The 23772-nt window shown below is 36.5% G+C and overlaps 1 pseudogene; it reads right to left on the bottom strand.

The window, feature by feature from the left end:
• Positions 1-7927: 7927 nt before the first annotated feature.
• Positions 7928-8517, bottom strand: LOC114620556 (annotated as a pseudogene).
• Positions 8518-23772: the final 15255 nt, after the last annotated feature.

The raw sequence follows: 23772 nt of genomic DNA, 5'->3' as shown, positions 1-23772 counted from the left end.
GTAAGGCTACTGTGAGCTATACTTCGAAAGTTACTTTTTTTAGTCTTAGTACATCTATGCTCCATTCTTTCATATTTATAATTTTGCCTGGAAATCTCAGTGGGAAGAATATGACTGCACCATGTTACCCCATCTTCTAGCTTCCAACCAATAGGAAGTGAGGAGCAAAGACAAATGCTTGGGATGTATAGATACAGCTGTTTTGAATTATTGAGTTTTTGATGAAGGCCATAGGTCCACAAGATTCTCTTTACAACTTTTGCTTGTGTTTTGTTGGTTCATTCATTTAAAAATAATCGATGGAAATTCCACTCTAGTATAAAAGCAATGGAAATATCTGACATACAAATGGGTAGAGAATCTTGGATAAGAAGAAAGCTATAAATATTGGCTAGTCTGTCTCTTCTGACAGCCTACTGGAGAATCTTGAACAGTCCACCTAGCCATTTCCTTGAAAGAGAATGAATAGCACAGAGCTGAGATTTCCTATAAGGAACTTTAATGTAAACCAAAGTAAATGAAGCATCACTATATTAGTCAGGTTTCTATGGAGGGGCAGAGCCTACACAAAATACAATTTTCAAAAGAGATTGATAAGACTAGTTTATACAACATGGTCTTGGTGGTCCAAGAATGTTTGTGTGCACGGTAGAGATGGTAACCTAATAGATCTTTAGTCCACAATGCCAGAGTGCCCAGTAGTACCAACCTGACCTTGAAGGACTTGGGGATTTCTGAAAAGCAATTAGTCTTCAGTCTATGTCTGAAGATTGAAGAATCAGGTTCTAATATTAATGAAGAAGGGTGGCAGCAGCCAGAGTAACAGCAGCAGTGGCAACAACAGCAACCGTAGCAACACCAATTCCTGCATTAACTATCCAGCAAGGATCAAAAGGAGACAAGCAAGGATAGAATGCCTTTTCTCTCAGACTTCCTTATATGCAGATCTCCTGTGAGGAAAATGCTATGTATACAGTCCATCTAGAAAATACCCTCCCAGAACTGGTCTGAGGTAGGACTTTCAGCTAATGACAGATCCAATTAGATTGATAATCTCGATTTACTATTGTACTCACCATTAGAAAACATGGCTGGTGAGCATTTATTTCAGACACCACATAAGTGGGATTGTTGTCAGTGAGCTTCTTAGTTAAGGAGTCTATTGAAACTGGAGATGTTCATCCCCTGAAAAAAATCTTGAAAAAAAACCCCTCAATATAGCTTCTTGAATAGGTGTACATGATGACTTATCTTGAGAGAAATGATAGCAGGTTTTTATCAGTTCTCTGAGCACTGGCACAGTTCAAGCCCCAAACCAATTTTAAATCCAAATATTTTTATTATGTAGAGAATTTATGGGAAACTGTTCTGTGTTAGTTCATTATGGGAAAGATTGTATTTCACTCAGACACTCTAATAATAGTTCTTTATGGTTTTATTTGTTTCTAGACTGGTAACTTCTGAGTAGATCAGATGTCACATACCAGGATACAAACAACATAAGATACAATGAATATGAAAATTCACCCAACTCAATTTGTTGTCCTCTGCATATTATTTCATGGTTTGATTTTTCGTTACTTGCTTTCCTATATTTTTACACAAATCAAATATACATAATGAATATATATGGAATAACTAATAAGCTTTTGATTAAATGAGATTGTATTGCAGATATAAAAGAAAAGAACATTGAATTAAAAATTGAATAAGGTTTCTAAGAAAACAACAACAAAACCCTTAAAAAACAAACAAACAAAAATCAACTTGTCTTATAACATTGCTAATAACGATGCCACTTGACATAATCCAGAATTACCCAGGAAACAAACTCTGGGTATATCTGAATGATGGAGTGTCTAGATTGAGTTAACTAAGATGAGATTGTTATCTCGTAAGGGTCAGAGCATGGGGATTGACAGTCATATGCTGGATTCTACACACATATTCAACAGCCAATTAAACAAAGATAATAGAGGAAATCAGAAACAGAGATTTATTCAATGTGACCATATTAGGAAGAAGAATAAAGAAGTCCTGTGTATCTTCCACCCCAGCAAGTCCATTTTTTTGTGGGAGTCATGACAAAAGCTTTAGGTTTCAGTGTAGGGCAAGAGGGTTGATAAATAAGCAGTCCTGGACTACTTGAGCCCCTTCATTGTCTTGGTTCCAGTTTCTCCTTCAATGATATCTGTGAAATTATCAGAACTATGTGAAATCTCATTCTGAGAGATAAGCATCAACTTTGACTGGCACACGGAGACACCCTGCCTTTCTTTTCTACCATCAAAAGACTCCTGATGAGGTTCTAATATCTTTTTAAATTAATTTTTTATTGGATATTTTATTTACATTTCAGATGTTATCCGTTTTCCCCATTTTCTTTCCACCCAGAAATCCCCATCCCATCCCCCATGCTCCTGCTTCTAGGATGATGTACCCCCACCCACCCAACCACTCCCACCTCCCCACCCTTGAATTCTCCCACAGTGGAGCATCCAGGCTTCATGGGACTAAGGGTAATATCTTGTAGTCTATTGTTTCAGCTATCTGATGGACAAAGAGAGGGAAACCAGTATCACTTTAGAATGTCTTCATTCCTTCTTGTACATAGGTGTTTCCCGATGGTTTTTATTGCTTAATCTTGACAAGAAAAATATCTGTCTGAAACCAACATAAACAGAAATACAAGTAGGAAGTAAGGTTAGAATACATTTAGTTGGTGCCAGGTCACAGCATGTAAAAACATTTCTTTATATATATTGACTTAGCTTTTGAAGAGCTGCAACAAACTACTCCAATTTGTGGTTTGCTGTTGTTGGCTCTGAGACAGAACTTTGTTGTGAAACATATACTTTCCTCAAACTTAGAAATAATTTGCTTCAGCTTTCCTTATCCTGCCCAGTATGAATTCATTTTGATTCTGACAATTTCCTCCCTTGTTTCTAAGCATTATTCTATGAAGACATTCTTATTTAACTATGTAGTGATTCAATCTTGAGAGTCTTTCATTGACTAGATGAGTTATTTCCTGGTTTGTCCTGATCTGATCCCATATTGTAGGAATAAGGGAGAGATGAGTTAACACCAGGTAAACCTTCTGTAAGCAATTCTAACTATAGGTGTGTGCCTTAGGTCAGGGTTACCTCTAGTATATTCTTGAACTTTAATTCTATCTGTACACTTGGTAGTTTCAGCACTTGAAATATATTGCTCAGGTCCATCCTGTTCTATAGTTCTATGGAATGCTAACAAGAAGGATTTATAAAACTTTACAAAATCACAACCAGTGAATCCAAATATTTAAACTAGTTGAAAATTAAATATTAATTCACAGATTGTACCTTCAATGACCAGTGTCTAATACATTTGAACTATTAAGATATACTGCTTGGAGTGGACAAAACTGAAGCAAAGTTAATTGTCCTTCCTTATAAGAAATAGTCATGATTCACTTATGTACACATGAACACAAGTCCAATGAAAGTTAAATCAATAATAGTTCTAGTTGAAGAACATCTGTCTGGTAAAGTGTTTTTATAAATTCTGCATCAGAGAAGCTTATATAGTACAAGAAGCATAAATATACACATGATTGCAGCAGCATTTAGCATCATGACCCAGATGAGACATTTGCGAGTCTCTTATAAATTTAAGAAGTGCTAGTGATTCTAGACTCATTTTCTGTTGTACACATGTGTCTTATATACACAGAAGCAGATGTAGCCAGAGTTTCAAAGAGAATTCTCCAAATGGCAGCTTTTTCATCTGAATAGTACTGATTAAAAATTCAAGAAATGTCAAAAGAATTTCTTTAGTTATTTTACAGATTGACAGCCCAGCTGGAATACATATTGTATAATGCAGAATATTCATGAATCTTTTTGAATATGTTAATAATAAAGTTATATGTCTTTAACTTACAAACTTCTTTATAATACATAAATTTTAAAGACGTAGTTCTAAATATTTCTAGTCATGGATCCATAAGTCACTGAATGTCCTTAAAATCACCTTGAAATAGATATTTACAAAGTGTTTATTTACAGAGGATTAAAGATCAAAGAGAATATTGACTTTGTTAATATCTAGGTGTCCAAAAGTGGCAAGATCAGTAGAAAACATAAATAATTAACTTAATAAAATATGAAATGTTCATAGTATTTCAGTGTAAATTACACCATATTGCATATTAAAACATACAATTTCTTAACATCATTTGCAACAAAATTAGCAGCTTTTCCAGTAAAAATTTAACTTATCTTAATACTGGCTATATAAATTGAATATATATACATATGTCGTATAGACCAAAGCCTAGAAATCTTGACAAAGTGTCTCTATATACAGACCAATCTGAAAATTCATCTATTAAATATGTTTCAAGTAAATCAATTTAGAAATGTTCTAACCACTTTACCAAACTAAAACCAAAACAAAACAAAAACAAAAGAAAAAATAGAAAAAATATGTCTGCATACTGTTACCTTTAACAAAAAATAAAAGAAAATAAAGAAAAAAGAAAGATACAAGGAAGGAAAGAAAAAAGAGAGAAAGAAAGAAAGAAAGAAAGAAAGAAAGAAAGAAAGAGAGAAAGAGAGAGATAAAGAAGAAAGAAAGAGAGAAAAAAGAAAATTATTTAATCCCTATTCTGGAATCTGTCTGGAAGAAAATTTTTATGAACTAATGTAACCAATACAAAATATTATAACATAACAAAACTTATTTCTCAAATGCATATTATTCTATATAAAGTAACTTAGTGAAGTATTTTAGATGCTTATTATCTTTTGAAAATACTTGCTTTCGATGAGAGATCTTTTATAAATCCTCTACAAGGGACATTTTTCTTCTAGCTGCCATCATCTCCATAATTAACCACTGATAGTAGTAGATTACACCATTCTACCAGGAAGGAAACTCAAAATTTACATTTAAATTTATTAACATTGTGGTTCAGTCTGCCTGAGGTAAAGACCTTTATAATGAGTTGTGTTTTTTAAACTTTTTATTGGATATTTTATTTATATTTCAGATGTTATCCCCTTACCCCATCCCTCCGCCCCCTGCCCAGGAATCCCCTATCCCATCCCCCCTCCTCCTGCTTCTATGAGGATGTGCTCCCACTTACCCTCCCATGCCCACCTCCCCACCCTTGAATTCCCCTACACTTGGCGTCCAGCCTTCATGGGACCAAGGATCTCCTCTCCCACCTATGCCTGACAAGGCCATCCTCCCTTACATATACAGCTGGAGCCATGGGTCCCTCCCTGTGTGCTCCCAGGCCGGTAGTTTAGACTCTGAGAGCTCTGGTTGGTTGGTATTGTTGCTCTCCTTATGGGGCTGCAAATCCTTTCAGCTCCTTCAGTCTTCTCTTTAACTCCTCCATTGAGAACTTCATGATCAGTTCAATGGTTAGCTGTGAGCATTCGCCTCTGAATATGTCAGACTCTTGCAGACCTCTAAGGAGACAGCTATATCAGGCTCCTGTCAGCAGGCACTTCCTGACATCCACATCAGCGGCTACCTTTGGTGACTGCACATGGGATGGATACCCAGGTGGAATGGTCTCCAGATGGTTCCTCCTTCAGTTTCTGTCCCACACTTTGTCCCCATATTTTCTCCCTTGAGTATTTTGTTATGCCTTCTAAGAAGGACGGAAGCACCTACACTTGAATTGTTATTTTATTCTTTCTTTCCTCTCCTCAATTCTACAGTCAACTCAAAACCTTCTTCACATTAGCTACCTACAGTTTCAAGGGGGAAAAAAAGAGGAAGAGGAGGAGAAGGAAAGAGGAGGAGGAGTAAGAAGGAGGATGAGGAGGCAAACAAACAAAACACAGACCCTGAAGCCATGGCTCATATTTATAAATGTAGTCTAAAAATCATCTCTAAAGCATTCATAGACAAATTAGACACACCAAGAATAGTAATTTTAGCATGTGGTAAGGTCAGAAAGTTATTTAAAAATAATGCCCAGAGACTTGTTTCTTAGTTATTTTTAAGAATTGTAGGTTAAGATTAGCTTTTTTGGAGTCCCTAGAAATTCCAGAAATCTGGATGTATGAATCAGTATTTGAGATCAAGGGCAGGCAAGTGGGTAAAAGTTCTTTCTGCCAAGCTTGATGACTTGAGTTTGACCTAAAGACCCACATGGTGGAGGTGAGAGTCAACTCCTTTAATACTATGTGCTGCTTTAGAATCTTTCATAACTTTACAAAAGATGAGTCAGTTAGAATTCTCGCTAGAGGACATCAAGGTAATATACGCTTGACAGTTTCCCTGGTGTCCACAAACCACAATAGACATTTCAAAGCACGTGTTTCTGTCTCAAATGTTTCAACCGAAACGTAATACCTCAGCTGAGTCAAAAAAACAAATACATTTCAAAGTTTCTCTGCCACATGTGAGACACTCTGCTAAACAGAACTCCAAATTTGTTCAAAAGAACTTTCAAGCTGACAAGGCCTGTCACAGAAACTGTAATAGCCCTAGTAATTAAAAAAAGCATACAAGTCCAAAAGATAAAGGTAGTCACTAAGTGACAGTAGCAAGAAAAAAGTTCAAAAAGACTCAAATTGTTCAAAGGGATCTCAAACTAAAAGAAAGACAAATCATCAGGTACCCAAGTAGAGGGAAACACAGCAAAGGTCAAAATATGTGTGTATTAATACATATTATATAGAATATATGTACACATATGTGTGCATATATATAGTATATAATATATGTGTGTGTACATAATATAGAGTATATATGTATATATATTATACAATGTATATGTGTATATTATTACAAATTATGTAAGATTTATATTATATATTACTATATTTTATATATACATATATAAACACACACACATATATAGTGTGTGTCTGTGTGTGTGTGTGTGTGTGTTTCTGTGCAATCACTTGAGACAATTTACTGTTGCTCCTGTATACCTATGTTCAGGACTAATCACTTGGGATTGGAAAACCTATTGTGGAGTTTGTCCTTGAAGAAAATGGATTTTCCCTCTCTTAGCCACCTGCACCTCCTCATCTATGTTGGAATGTCTATTGGTGTTGTCCTTGTTCATCTCTTATTTAGATGATCACATTATTGATATTTCATTGTTATAGTTTTCTGTGATGTCTTGAAGACACTATCTAAAAGCAAGCACCTTGGGCAAGTTCTCTGGTTCTTAGAGTCTTTCTACTTCCTCTTCTGCAATATTTCATTTATTTATTGATTATTGAGAACAGATGGTAGAAATAAATGACTTTGAACACTTTTAATAGTTTTATTTTTTTCAAAGTTGACATACTTAAACTCAATAGGGTGAGTACCCACAGCATGATCCATGTGTAGTCTAGGAAATACTAGGATTTAAAATTCCTGTCTTGTAATTAAGGGACTTAGGAAATTGTTTGTGATTTACTGACTTTCTAGTTATTTTTTATGCCTCACACCTAGACTATTATGATTATATAACTAAGAGTGTAAGATCATTTGAGAAATTGATTGTGAATGTTTTTCACTGGTAGATATATACTTAGAAGTACTTAGTGACTTGTTGCCATCATTTTGTACATGGTGAAACTGAACAATTCTTCATTCTGGGAGAGAGAGCAAGATGTTGTATACAAGTTAATATCTTTATGCCTCATTTCAGAGGAGAAATTTCTATTTCTGGAGTTAATACTTGATCAATGTTTATAATTTTCTCTGAATATATTTTTAGGTCACTTCTCTGGACACACTTAAAAGAACCACTAATAGCTTTATGGCTAAAAAGTGGATTAAATTATTTTATAAAAATTAATACAAATATATATATATTCTATTTAATAAAATACATTACATTTAATTTACTTGAACTCAGTAGAAATAATTTATCCATTGATTATCAAAAGAAAAATGATGTGACACCGAAATGAAATGAAAGATCAAGATTTTCAAGTTCATTTTGATGTTTTTGACTTTTACATACTGCCAACAATATAAGTGGTTATGTGGATTAGTCATCCTTAGCTCCTCTAAGTAAAAGGCTGTTTTTGAATAGTCAAGTTCATTGTTTTAAAATTTTTCCCATTTGTGCCAGACTTCTTGATCCCAACAAATTGTTCCAGAAGATACTTATTCATCTCTCAGATGGCCTCCAGATTTTCCCACTGGGGCTTTCAAATGTCAATTTAATGCCCTCTTGCCATGGTTTGAGTTAGACCTTACAGAATTCAATCATACAGTTGTATAGATTTATAATAATATTGCATAGCTTTAAACCATATGCCTCTCAACAGCTTGACTCTGTGACTGTCAGGGAACAGTTTTCTTAACTCCCAAAGACAAAACAATACCTAGTAATTCTGACCACAGTCTAGGGTTGCAATCATTATCTGCTCTTACATGATTTCAATATCATTCCCAAGCTTAGAAACAAAATAATTAATTCTTGCCTGACCTCCATAATTTCCTATTTCTTGAGTTTTCTTCTCTCCATTTTGTCATTCTACCTTGAGTTTCTTCCTTAGTCATATCATAACCCTGTGTATTTTCAGTATCCTCCTAGAACCTAGAGTAGTGGGAAGAGAGGGCTATAAGTTGGATTTCAATACTCATTTTTGATAGTTAGCAATGTTTTTTTGATTTTTAATCAAAATGACCAAGAGTAGTGTATTGAAAAGTGGGCTCAGCATGAAGTCTTAAATTAAGCATTTTTTTTCTGTTACATTAAAATTATTGCTCAGATTTAGGTCACAAATCTATCTTATCTTTTTGTATTATTAAGCAGTAGTTACTTGGAAAATAGTGTTCATGAAGTTATACAGTGTTTTCTAAATGCTGGTAGGTCTAATTATACAATACCACATAACCATATTTGTTAATTTTACAACCAACTACAACAAACATTTCCTTTCAAGCTGGGAATCCACAAGTTGTTCTATATTTTAAATTTGCAGGATAGCTTGTATTGGATACTTTCTAGCAACATTTCATCCTAGAGCAACTGTCTCACCTTAGGAAGAATTGGACAAATCTTCAGGTCTGAAAAAAATAGCCTGACCACTTGTGCATTAACAAATTTTCAAGAAAAATTGTGACGCAGTGGAAAAAATCAAGTTGAATTTACAATTCAAATAATACCATGAATGATACTTTCCCAAAGATTCAATTCTCACTTTGATACCTCATATTTCATTAAAGTGAATAGTAACAAGACTATTTAGACACTGAAAGTTTACAAAACTAATAATACACAGAACCATACTTTAAAAACACATTGCTTCTTGCTAGGACATGTTGATGGCTATTGGAGCCATAGGAATAGTTTATGTCACTGGGTGTGTGAAAGAACAGGTGCCAGAAGTTGTTCTGCCATTTTGTAATATCAACTCAAATGCCAACTCAGTGAAAGAAAAAATGTCTTAGTGACATTACAAAAATGATTCAGTTTTGTGGATCCTATGATATATTTTTTGGAAACACACTGTGCTAGGTTCTATCTCCACTGTCCATGATTCCTATTTCCAAAGCAACATTTTCTGTCTGTTGATGCTCTATGAATTATTTTTCCTATATTTATTGTTTTGTTACCTCTAATTTATTACCTTTATATAATTTTCTTGCTTCACCATATCTCCTGAGTATTTTCAGTTAAGCCACTTTCATTTTTTTAATGTCTAATGACACAAGCAGGATCTAGAACTGATTGGGAAAGTTCCTGCTACCAATTATGCTTTTGTCCTCTGTGGGGCTACTCTTCATATAAGCCATCATATTCTGGCTCCCCTGCATAGAGTGTTATGGTCACTCTGCTTTCACTACATTTTTTCTTTCTTACCTTTTTTGCGAGTATGTATCTCACCACTTTCTAGTTATACTTTAATAATTAGCTTCCTGTGTCCCTTGTACACAATTTGAAGCCTTACATTGCAAACCTTTCTCTTTATATGTTTTGTCACGTTTTTCTTTGAGGTTATATTTATTGAATCATGTAACAAATTATTCTGTTTTGGTGAGATTAATTATAGAAACTTAACTTTGTACTTTCTTATTGAATCCAGAGCCCAGAACTGTGCACTTGACCCCTCCCCTCTCTCTCTCAGTCTTCTTGCCTTCCTCATCTATCTCCTCAAAATAAAAGGTGCAGTTTTTTGAATAGTTTGTTCTGTATTTCTACTTCTTGTTTTCCACAACATTTTTCTTATATTGATGTATATGGAGATGACATTAATTTTTTCTTAACAGAATATCTAAAGTATGCTTTGCTTCCTATCTACAAAAATAGAAGATTGTCTATTTTGGGTTCTTTCTGTTACTCTATAGAGAACAGGTTCTATCTGATTTTTACCTCTAAGCCTATATACTGCTTTACCCAAGTGCTTTCTGGGTTAAGAAATGTTAGTGCAGCTTTTCACAAGTTTGTCACAAATGTATTTCTTTATTCTGCTTTGGAGGGTAAGAAGGGGACTTCATGGCTGTACAGGTAATACAGCAATTACACTTGTGACTAGTTTCAGTTTGGGTTTTGTTGTTACTTTAATGGTTTAATTTATTGTCACACATCATTCATATCATCATATATTATGGAAGTATGTTGGCAGCTAGGGTCCATTGCCTCTTGTAATTTTTCTGTTAGTCTTCTATAGGTAATACCTGCACTTGACTCTCCAGCCGCTTATAACTGGATCTAGTATAGTTTTCATGGAAAGAGGTTCAGAACTTGTAAACATTTTTCATTTTTAGTTAAAGAAATTGTTCCTTTCTATTTTAACTGACTTATTTCACTATATAACCACAAATAGAATTACATTGGTTTATATTTTTTTCCAACTTGTTCCTGGCTTGACAAGCTTCTCATAACCCTTTTTATGTCTCTCTGCTGGAAGGTTCAATGGCTAGCACAGTGATTATGAAGTCTATCTACTCAGGGAAAGTTTCAAGATTTCCTCCATGGTATGGAAGTTTGCTTTCTTGTATTAGTAGGATGGGATCTAGTTATGTCAGGCTTGGAGTTTATTAACTTTTGATCTTCTGTGAGAAAATTAATTCAATATTATAGATGGACGAATATGTATAGGCAATGGGAAGTAGCATATATCATTGAAGAGTCCTTTGGGTTAAACTCCTTTATAGCTATATCTCTGGTTCTAATCCAAAGAGTGTGATCAAACTCAATCATAAGTTTATTTCAAGAATTTTTCAGAAAGACTAACAGTTTTGCCTGAGATAGATAGATAGATGATAGATAGATAGATAGATAGATAGATAGATAGATAGATAGAGAAAGAGAGAGAGTATGTATGTATATATGTATGTATGTATGCATAATGGATAGAGTCTGTCTAGTGCATGCACAAACGTGTGCCAGTATATGGGCCTATGTTGTGGACAGACTAGGATGTAGATTGTATTCTTCTGTCATTTTGACATACTGCCTTGAAAATGGTGTATTCCCATTAAACTAGAACCTCACTGTTTCAAATAAACTGGTTGTCTAGCAAATGTTCAGAATCCATCTATTTCCACAACAGCAATGCTGGTGTCACAACCACGCCAAATTTTTAAGTGAATGCTGGGGATTCAAAATAAAATCTTTATGCTTTCATAGAAAGTGCTCTTACCCACTATGTCATTGCCTAAGGTCTGATGGGAATTAGTTTTAAGGAAACCTGTTCTAAGAAATTTGTAGCTCTGAACACATTGGATACCATAATGTCATGTTCGGCTGTGACAGGTCCAGTAATATACTTAAACTTTCTGTTTGTATTTATTGATTGACTTTTCTCAGCTTTCTAATTACTCTCCTTATTTGTTTTGGGTTTGTAGTTCTAATTTGACTCAACAGGCTTGGTGTATATTTGTATACCATACTGGCTTTTTCCCCCCAGTTTTTCCTTAGGATGGATTCCTTTCTTCTTATTAGAAATACTACCCTGAATATTTCACCATTTTATGTTTCTCACTATAATGCACCAAAGACTAGTGGTCCGGATGTTGACTCCAGTTCAGATTAACTTTTTAACTTTCTTTGCACATTGGGTAAGATTTTAGGATGGAGTCAAACCTGACTATTGAAGCCACATTGATAGGTAGAACCAGGGCTAACCCTACTTCCTAACCATTGTTTGCTGTTCTTTTCAAGTTACATGTACCTGAAGCTCAAGGTCGTAAGTTAAGAAAAAAATCCAACTACCTATCACAGCAATTAAGAAATTTTTATTTAAATGATGTCATATTGTGATATGCCTCAGTTTCTCTGAAACCTTTAAACATGATAGTTTTTCTATCCCTAAAATTCAGATCAATACAAAATCTGAGACAGTAAGAGGAATGTGGCAGGCTTTGAGTCATACCAGATCTACTTTTCTCAAGCTGTTCTCAAACGTAAGTATTTGATAAGCAGTGATTATATGTGGTCCTTCATAGAGGAGTAGTGTTGACTTGCATGAAGATAAAGTCTGTGTGCCTCTTGATTAGGCCACAAGGTATTCAGATGTTTGATCAGCATTACTTTTCTTCTGGGTGAGATGTACACAGAAATTTGGTAAGCTCAAGAAAGTTTCTTTCTATGTAAGGTAGACAGAAAGACTGATCTTATCAAGAAGGAGAGAAATTCCTTTTTAAATGTTCTTCACAGTGTTATATTGACCCATCCTCTATGTGTGAGTCTGTGACTTCTAACTTGAACCTGAACTGGGCCAGTTACTATGTTGATTGAGGAATTTACAAGCACTTACACAATTATGGTAAATAATTCTTCATAAATGTCTCTTTCCCTGTCTCTGACTCAATAGATATGGATTGCATGATACTGATACATGTTTCTGTTTTTTTAATAAGTTCCAGTTTATACAATCTGTCAATATGCCTGTATTGGAAGAAGAGTTTGTGTTTTGGTGGACAAAAAAAAAAAACTGGTAAGAAAGAATTCATACTAATTCATTCTGTGACAAGTACACATCTTCACATCAGATATAATGGGTCCAAAGACAGCGAAAGTTATGCCAACTTTCAAATCTGTGGTTGTTGAAGCAATAGAAAACAAAATTATAATGTAATGATAAATTACACTAAGATAATTAAAAAGAAAAAAGTGACTTATTGAATGTAAATACCATCGTCCAGGCTAGTGTTTTTTCACAAGAAGAGAGACTCTAACCCATGGAAAGACTAGTGTGGTGTGTAGACACATGCCAAGAAAGTTGAATTATAGGAGAGCTACAAGCCTAAGGTTCTAGGTAAACATACTTATCTGATTTTCACTATCCATTTTATTTCTAGAAATAGTGAGTTCTCTATTGGTCCCTGCCTGATGTAAGAAGAAGCTACTTTGATAAAGGATGTTATTACTGACCTTTGCTGTTAGCTTGGTTGGATCTGGCATCAACTAAAACTCAATTGGCAGGGAATTCCTGTGAGAGATTCTCTTAATAAGACTATATGAAGAAGAAAGACTCACAGTAAATCTAGATTACAGATTAAAGAACATAGAAGAAGGAAACTTTGCATCTTGCCTGCCTTCTCTCACTCTGGCTTGCAAGTTCATCTATCCTGTTATTAAGGCATTCCTTCTCTGGTATTAGAACAAACTTCTTTGAGATTTCAATGTAGAGGCAATATTCTATTATCAAGAATCAAACACCAGATTGGGACTGTGAACCATCCATTCTAGTAGATTGAACAACTACTTGGTTATCTGCCTTTCTGTTGTGAAACAAATATGTTTGACTACCCAGATTATATCTTGTAAGCCAATTTGACAAATACCCTCTAAATATATATATATTCTTTCATTATATTTATCATTCTATCATAATTATATCATTCTATATTATACTCATATTCTTTAGAGAACCCTAACACAAGAAATAAGAGCTGAATGTATTAGTCTGTATATGGATAACTATCTATGGATAGAATGTAGTTAGAAATTATACTCATTTAGGAAATTGACAGTATTATGTTCTCTAAAACCTGTGACATCACTATCCACAGGTGGTTGACTAGGTAGATTACAGTGCTGGGCATGATTCTTTCTATTGAGCAGGCTTCAAGTCCAATTATACTACTAGTGGTTACTGTCAAGATAGAAATGCCACTATTGCATCTTTAAGGACTTTTTGCATTGTTGGTCATTGTTGTGTGGTTCATTGTGGGGCAGTGAGCTGTGAGAGGCCACTGGGCACATAGTTGAGCACAGTCCTCAAACCCTGGACCCTAATTGGATGGCAGGTGTTCGGCTCTGCTCCCGGGCCCTGGTCCCTTTCATTTAGCTTCAGCCCTCCACAGCCCCTCCCTCAGAGAGGTCTATGGCCATCAGTCATGAGAAACAGGGCCTCGGGCTCTCCCACATGTAGATGAGGTATCTCCAACCTCTCAGACCAAGCCAATAGGCGTTATCGGCTGGCAGACCCTGACTCACCCCAAAACTGTATAAAATGTCTCTACTCGGGAGAAGTAAAGGTGTGCGAGAATCATCCCGTTGTCTGAGAGTTTCTGTCTCAAGAGCTGTAACACTTGGGAAGAGATCTGCTCTCCCAAAGTGCCTTCAGGATTCTCTCCTCCTTGCCAGCTAGCTGGCACCTCACCGGCCTAGCCCGGTGAGCACAGAGAGACATGTGCAGCACCTGGGAGTGACTGGATGGTGACAGCGGAGACTTGAGCAGAGGCATCAGCTGAGGCAATCTCCCCTCCCTGCTCAAACTCTGTCCCCTTGGCCCAGACCCCCCCTGCACCAGGCCAGACCAGAGATTGTCACGGGACCCCCTCCAGAACAGGGACCCACAGTTCATAGGTTTCATAGCAAGGCAAATGTATAGCTTTCATCCTTGGAAAGCTTGCATATCGCCTTCTAATACAATGAGAGCTAGTACGCCAATAGGAGGCTTTTATATCTGATTCAGAAAGCCACAATTGTTATTTCTGCCAATTCATGAGCATGAGAAGTCTCTCCATTTTCTGAGATCTTCAATTTCTTTCTTGAGACACTTGAAGTTATTGTCATACAAATCTTTCACTTGTTTGGTTAGAGTTACCCCAAGATATTTTATATTATTTGTGGCTATTGTAAAGAGAGTTGTTTCTCTGAGTTCTTTCTCTGCCTGTTTATCATTTGTATAAATGAAGGCTACTGATTTATTTCAGTTAATTTTTTATTCAGTCACTTTGATGAAGTTGTTTATCAGCTGTAGAAGTTCTCTGGTAGAATTCTTTGGGGTTGCTTATGTATACATAGTAAAAATGGCCATCCTACCAAAGGCGATCTACAAACTCAACAAAATCAACATCAAAATCCCAACACAATTCTTCAAAGACATGAAAAGAGCAATTCTCAAATTCATGTGGAAAGGCAAAAAATCCAGAATAGCAAAAACAATTTTTAATAAAAGAACTGCTGGGGGAATCACCAACCTGACCTCAAGCTATACTACAATGCAATAGTGATAAAACCTACATGGTATTGGTACAGAGACAGAAACATTGATCAATGGAATAGAATTGAAGTCCCAGAAATAAAACCACACACTTACGAACACTTGATCTTTGACAAAGAAGCCAAAAATATAAAATGAAAAAAAGAAGGCATCTTCAATAAATGGTGCTGGTCTAACTGGCAGTATGTACATAGAAAAATGAAAATAGATCCATATTTGTCACCTTGTACAAAGTTCAAGTCCAAGTGGATCAAGAAATTAAAAAAAAAAACAGATACACTAAATCTAATAGAAGAGAAAGTGGGAAGGAGCCTTGAGCTTAGGAGGAGGGGGATTTCCTAAACAGAACTCCAATGGTTCAGACTCTAAGATCAAGAGTTGATAAATGGCACCTCATGAAACTGGAAAACTTCTGTAAGACAAAGGACATGGTCAAGAGGACAGACTGGGAAAAAAATCTTCACAAACCCCAAATATGATAGAAAGCTACTATACAAAATATACAAAGAACTCAAGAAGCTAACCACCAAAAAAAACCAAACAACCCAATCAAAAATTGGGGTATAGAATTAAACAGAGAATTCACAACAGAGGAATCTTGAATGTCTGAGAAACACCTAAAGAAATGTTCGAAGTGTTTAGTGATCAGAGAAATACATATCAAAATGACTCTGAGATTCTACCTTACACCAATCAGAATGGCTAAGATCAAAACCTCAGGTGACAGCACATGTTGGCAAGGATGTGGAGAAAGATGAACATTCCTCCATTGTTGTTGGGATGGAAAAGTGGTACAACCATACTGGAAATCAATCTGGAGGTTCCTCAGAAATTGGAAATATATCTACCTGAAGATCCAGCTATACCACTCTTAGGCATATATCCAAATGATGCTCCACCATGCCACAGAGACACGTGTTCCACTATGTTCATAGTGGCCTTCTTTGTGATAGCCAGAGGCTGGAACCTACCCAGATGTCCTACAACAGATGAATGGATACAGAAAATGTGGTTCATTTACACAATGGAATACTACTTAGCTATTAAGAACTAGGACATCCTGAGTTTTTCAGGCAAATGATGGAACTAGAAAATAGCATCCTGAGTGAGGTAACTCAGACCCAAAAGGGCGTGCATTGTATGTACTCATTAATAAGAGGATATTAGCCAAAAAAGTACAGAATACCCATGATACAGTCCATAGAACACAAAATGGTTAACAAGCTCAAAGGCCCTAGTGAGGATGCCTCAATCCTACTTGGGAGAGAGAAGAAAGCTATCACAAGAGGGAGGAGGGATGGAGGGTCCTGGGTGGGGAAGAGGGAAACATGATCAGATATTGGGTGGGGAAAAAGGACTGAAGCCTTAGGGCCAACAGAAAGAATGGAAACAGGCAACCTTGGGAGGTAGCAGGTTGGGGCACCCTCTAGAATGTACCAGAGACCTGGGAGGTAAAAGACTCTTAAGACTCAAAGGGAGGGACCTTAGATGAAATGCCCTACTATGGGGAGTGGAAACTTGTAGAGCTCACCTCCAGCAGAAAGGCCATCAAGTTAAGGATGGTGTTGCCATCCCACAGTCAAAAACTTTGACCCATAATTGTTCCTGTCTGCAAGAAGTACAGGGAAATAAATGGAGAAGAGCCTGAGAAAAAGGAGGTTCAGCAATAGGCTCAAAGTGGGTTCCATCTCAAGGGGAGGCCCCAAGGCCTGACACTACTACTGAGTCTATGGAGTGCTTACAAAAAGGGGCCTATCATGACTGCCACCTGAAAGACCTAACAAACAGCTGAAAGATATTTACACCGAACCAATGGACAGAAGCTGGTGACCCCTGTGTTTGAATTAGGGAAAACCTGGAAGAAGCTGAGGAGGAGGGCAACCCTATAGGAAGGCCAGCAGTCACAATTAACCTGGACCCCCGAGAGCTCTCAGACACTGGACAACCAACCAGGCAGCATACACCACCTGATATGAGACCCCCCAACGCATATACTGCAGAGCACTGCTGGGTCTGGGTTCAGTTAGAGAAGATGCACCTAACCCTCAAGATTCTGGAGGCCCCAGCAATTGAGGAGGTCTGGTGGGGTGGTGGGTGGGTGGGTGAGTGGGGTGGTGGGTGAGTGGATGGGATGGTGAGTGGGATGGTAGGTGGGTGGGTGGGGTGGTGGGTGGGTGGGTGGAATGGGGATATCTTTGTGGAGATGGGCGGGTATAGGTGGTATGGGATGTGGAATAGTCAGAGAGTGGACCAGGAGAGGAAAAATCTGGAGTGTAAAAAGAAAAAGGGATTAAATAAAAAAAATACTTACTTAGACCCCTATGAAAGAGTTAGAGGAAGGACTGAAGAGATGACAACCCCACAGAAGACCAACTAACCTGGACCTCTGGGGGCTTTCAGAGACTGAGCCACGAACAAAAGAGCATACACAAGCTGGTCCAAGGCCCCAGCACATATGTAGCAAAGGTCTGCCATGTCTGGTCTCAGTGGAAGAGGATATGCCAATTCTACAGAGGTTTGAAGCACCTTGGTGGGGGAGTGTTTGGAGAGACGGCTGCCCTTTCAGAGTCAAGGGGAGCGGGGATGCGAGACAGAACTCTGAGAGGAAAGACCAAGAGTGGGGACAGTTTTTGAGATATAAATAAATAAATAAATAAATAAATAAGTGGGGGGAGATACCCATCCACATATGTGCATGTGCAGGCCCCTCACAAGTAAATAAATAATAAAGTATATTTTAAGAAAAAAAAAAGAGAGCCACAATTGTTCAAAATAAAGAAAACAACTAACCTTATGACCTAGCTCCAACTGTTACATCTAAAATGTATGCACTAAATTTCTGCATAGTGGAGAAAGTTTGGCAAGAGTTTAAGAGCAAGTGGAGCACAAAGTCTGCAACAAGATTCTGTCTTCTAAACTGGGTGTGGCGGTGGAAACCTTAATTCAAACATTCTAGGGGCAGAGGCAGGTGGATTTCTCAGTTCAAGACCAGCCTGGTCTACATTGTAAGTTCCAGGACAGCCAGAACAGTTACACAAAGAGACCTCCCTGTCTCAAAAAATTAACAAACATACAAAAAACAAACAAACAACCCCTCCCAAAGAAACAGAATGAAAAGATTGTATTTTCTAGATATGACAATGTCAGAGAAGCTCATGACATTTCAAAAACTGGCTTTCTGAACAAGCTCTGAACAATTGTAACACAGGCTAACATGCCAATATGAGTGAAGAAAATTTCATAGGGGGCCCCAATCCTACAATATGAGCTATATGCTAAGAGAGAGAAATAGCTTTCTTCGGAATGAGCCCCATAAATGTTTATCTAATACCAACTAACCATCCCTAAAAATGTACTACTGGTAACAGTAAATGGACTTGGGAAATTACATTTGTATATTTACTTGCAAGTTGATGTGTGCATACTTTTGCATAACTCTATGTGTGTTTTTGTGTGTGTGTGTGTGTGAGTGTGTGTGTGTGTGGTGTGGTGTGTGTAACAGTAATAATTAAAGAGGCAATGAATTTAGGAGGAATCCTGGTACTGGTCATAGGTCATGTGAAGGGTTAGATGGAGAGGAAGTGGAAAAATAAAAGATGATGCAGTTATAGGTTAACTAAATATTTAAATTTTATTATAAAAAGTGAAATGATGAATCACCCAAGTACACTATGATGGGCTACTTAAAAGCCTAAGGATTCCAAGGAAAAATGGAAGGAAATGAAGTGTTAGCATGTGGGGGTTCTTTGGACAATGCCCTAGTCAGATAAAGGAATTTGGTTTTCAAATATCCAGGCACTGTTTTGCCATGTACTGAATATTTACATCATGGATCTCTGTCCTTGTAAGCTAATACACACACACACACACATACACACACACACACACACATCCAAATAAATTTTAATAACATGTAGTAACAATTGGCTTGTGATAACTCTAGTAAGGAAAACTGGCAGCATTACAAGTCAGTAATGAGAAAGGACAGGAACAAAATGAACTTGTCCAGAACTATCAGAGTAAATCACTTATGAAAACATTAGGTCCTAACTATAAAAATGCCACATATTAGGAACCCTTCTGAAGCCTTTAGAGTATGGGCCTGTTGGTTGGCATCCAGTGGCCTACCACCAAGTAAAGAAACTTTGTATGTAACCCAATGTTAAGCTTCCAGCAGAAAACTATATCTTAAGCCTATATTAGCACATAGTTACATGATTTAGCAGTCTTATTGAGGATAACCTCTCATTGAAACAGCAAATATAGTCATGTATTTGGGACATTGATTTGAGAAAGCTTCTTCTGAGGTCTCTTGATAGACTTGTGAGGATGCAAAACTCCAGGGTAGGAACTGTTTATCTTAATCTTTGCTCTTAGGATGGGAGACAAAAAGTTCTAGGTAACTGTGCAGGTCTCATTGGACAGAAATTGCCAGATATGGTCACTTGTTACAATTTATTACACTTACTTACTTTTGATACTTTCTTACTGCATGATGTTATAGTATATAAAAGAAATGTAACCAATATTCTGAAATAGATTAGCCAGACTACCAACTCCTGGCTTCCTCTTTTTGACAAGAACTACAATCTACTTACTGAGCAAATATTCCTAATGAAACCAACATTTTATTTTTACTTCTTTTATTATGTATAATTTCTCTAGGCTTGCTCCTCTATCATCTGCTTCTTAGCATTCAATGATCTAAGTCACATTTCCTCTCCTGTTTTTACACTCACTGTTTTAAATGCATCTTAGCTATCAATATAGAAGTGGGTTTGTTTCTGCATTATGGAACATGTCTTAGACTGAGTTTGTCTTCTGCTGCTTTTTCTTCACAGATATGCTGATGTCTCATGTCTTTTCTGTGGTGTGAAGACTATTCTGCTCCTAAATGCTTCTGTGTTCTTTCAGCAAGCAGGTGTTAGGACCTCAGGTTTCTCTTCTTGATGATTGTGATAGATAGCACCTTGGAGCAGAAAGGGTTTATTTGACATGTTCTCCATATTCAAGGGAAACCAAGATGTGAATTCATGGCAGGAACCTGAAGGCAGTAATTGAGGGATTGAGAAGTGGTCAGTTTATTAGCTTGTTCAGCTTACTTTCTTATATAAATCAAAATAACCTGACAGATGGAACTCTTCCACATCAAGACTTAATGAAGAAAATGCCTGACAAATTTGCCTAACAGGCAACTGGTTGAGGCATTTCTCAAATAAGCTTCTTTTTTACAAGTAACTGTAGCTTATGGCTCCAGCTTTCAAAGTTGTAGTATGACACACACACATACAAACACACACAAACACACACACACGCACACACACGCACACACACGCACATGCACATACACACTACCATCACCACCACCACCACCACCTTTACTACTGCCACCACCACCACTACTGCCAAACAACAATAACAAAACAAAAATATATTGATCTTCCATAAATACCAAAACCCCTTTGACCTTTTAATAAAACACCGTTCTATGGAACGTGGAAAAACTGAACAATGATTTTGTTCTGATATCAGAGATAGGCACCTGAATATACAAAAGAAGGTTCTTAAAACTGGTACACTATGGAAAATTACCATTTGTGAACATACACATGGAAATTCTAATACAGTGTCTAGTATTGAAAGAAAAAAGTGACAGTGATAAGTGGGCTTTTCAGAGTGCTCTGAGTTCACTCTGTGAGGGCAGGAAGATGCATGCCTGCAGGGAAAAGAAGACAATGTAACTTATTGCTATTTCCCCCCAGTGTTTTTGTATGGCTCATCCATCGTTGGACAATTTCTGATGTACAAGTTCCCAGAAGCAAGAAAGAGATAAATGCAAAGTGAAACATGAGCCTTCCAGTGAATTAAAGCATCTGCTAGGTTGATCAGTTCTCAATAGAAAAGTAAACCTAATTAAAAGGAAGGAAAAAAACTAATGTTGCCAAATCAAGCCCAGGGTTTTCAGGCTGAGAAAAAGAAAGCTGTGCTGAAAATCTCATAATTAAGTGATGGGATAAAGATATAACAATGTTTTCATAATATGTTCTTGATTGTAGTCATTTGTTTATTTATTTACACATTCTTTGTCTTGCAAAAATCAAATCTAGGACAATTAATTCTGGCTCATTTGCATATGTTCCAGCTAGCTGTATTAGAACTAAAAGCAAGGATTAGGAAATGTCTTTTTCACACTTGTCCCTTGGTATGAAAATTAAAGCGCTAGCTGGTTGATAGTTTCCTATACTTATAAGTTTATCTAGCTGGCATAGAAATCTGAACAAGAAGCTGTAATGTAAGTGTACGAATGGGCCTTGAAAAATTCACTTTGTGTAGACCTAAAAGGTGTTTAGAAAATGGTCAGCAGTTGTCAACATAGTTAAAATTCAGATAGAAGGGTATTATTTTCTCATTATCAAATGTTAAAACATGTTGGAAAAAGCAAAGGTTTGGTTCTGGCACTCATACTAACCATATGCTAGCAACTTGGTTTATTTTATTACCCAAAACAGTTACAATTTAAACTATCTAGCTTAGGTTTACACTTCCTTTTTCCATGTTTGCTTTCTTTTATTCAGATTTCTTTAGAAAAGTTGGTGGATAAGATCACTGGTCATGTGTAAAATTTGTGTATATGCATACAAATTTCCCTGGAGGTATAATTCATTGATGTAAAGAAAATATGCCCATGTAGCTACAGGCAGAAATGTAGGCTATATCACTATATCCTCCTGCCTTATAGCCAAAAAATAAAAACAGTCAGTTTTTCTCAGGAATGAAGATTTATTAAAATGGTTTATTTGTATGATGAAATATTTTATAAGTTAGAATAGATGCCTTATTTACTCTAAACATGGGTACTAATGGAAATTCATTTCAAAAATATACTTTTGAACAAAAAGGGTACATGAGAATTTTAAATGAATAATAACAAAATTGGAGTGAGACGGGATTCTTTCTCCTTAGAGTCTGAACTTGAGGGAGAGACAAGAAGAAGCTCAGATAAGGCACTTAGAGCCTCTGCACCTAAGCCGTGTTTGTGTTTAGATAAAGATCTCCTATGGCATATTCAAAATTTTTATAGTTCTGTGATTTTCTGTTTTATTTTATGACATTGGAATGTGTTTTCATTTGATATTAGCTGTGGGTGAATTTTGGTTCCTAGGTTGAGGCCCTTTTCTAATTTACTTTGTGGCTAAAGATGTGCAGTTGCTTTAGGACCATTTGTGGAACTGTTGGGAAATCTGTGCTTTCCATTGAAGTGCTCCTGAATGTATTCCAAAACACTTCTGGGAATCTCCCTGTAGATCTGTATCTAGGAGCTGTATGTAGAGAAATGGCATGAGTTGACTGCTCCCAGCCTGTTAGGTAGAGGTGATATGGGATGTCTGTGGGTCCCAGTATACTGGGATATTGAGAAGGCATACTTTCTCAGTAGAGAAGCCTGATGTTCTGTCAAGTAAGCTGCAAGCCTGAGGAAGTGGCCTTCATGGTCATTTTGTCTTGAGAAAGTAACTGTTTTTAATGATAAGAAGCAACACTTCTAAGTGTTGGACTGCAGACAATTTTCTCAGTCTGGAAGGAGGCTTGGGGCACATTGAACCAAGATAAGCTATTGCTAGAAAAACAGCAGCTGGTGAGAACTAAAAGCTGTGGGAAATCTTTATTTTGGTTTGACTATAAAAGACACTGGACGTGTAAATAAACTATGCATTGGCACACTCTGTTGCTGTATATCTCTTGTGTCCTGGTAAATACAATCCTACTCTTGGAATCCAAATGCACTAGACATTGACAGTGCATACCACTTTGTTGCTGTATCTCCATCTCTGCATTCCATGGCACTAACAGTGATATGGTCTGATGATGTCTAAACACCTAAATATAGTTTAAACCTCTCATTCTATTCTTTTCATGTACACTGCATATGTATCTTACTTAGATCTATAAACATGTTCTTAATGATATTAGTAAGACTGTGCACCAATTTGGGAAAAACTAATTTCTTTAACATATTGATGTTTCTAGTATTAAATTCTGTGTTTTTAGAATGCTTGGTATTTGGTTTCTTTTGTTATTGTTTGTGGTTTTTGTACACATTCATAAAACATATACGCTTATGTTGAATTTACAAGCATATTATTCTATTTATTGAGAGGATTGTATATTATATTTTAAAACCATTTGTGTTCCATTTTTATTCTCAGCTTATGTACAATTTATGTTAAAAATACTCATCTTGCTATGTGAACTTGGAAGCTCATTTATCATTTCTGAGAGTTTTGTTTTATTTGGTAAAAACTTTGGGATTTTCCAAGTGAACAGTCATGCCACCACTATCATCATCATTATAATC

This window comes from Grammomys surdaster, unplaced genomic scaffold (genome assembly GCF_004785775.1).
Source record: "Grammomys surdaster isolate TR1022 unplaced genomic scaffold, NIH_TR_1.0 169, whole genome shotgun sequence".
NCBI lineage: Eukaryota > Metazoa > Chordata > Mammalia > Rodentia > Muridae > Grammomys > Grammomys surdaster.
This window is presented reverse-complemented; position numbering and strand designations above follow the sequence as displayed.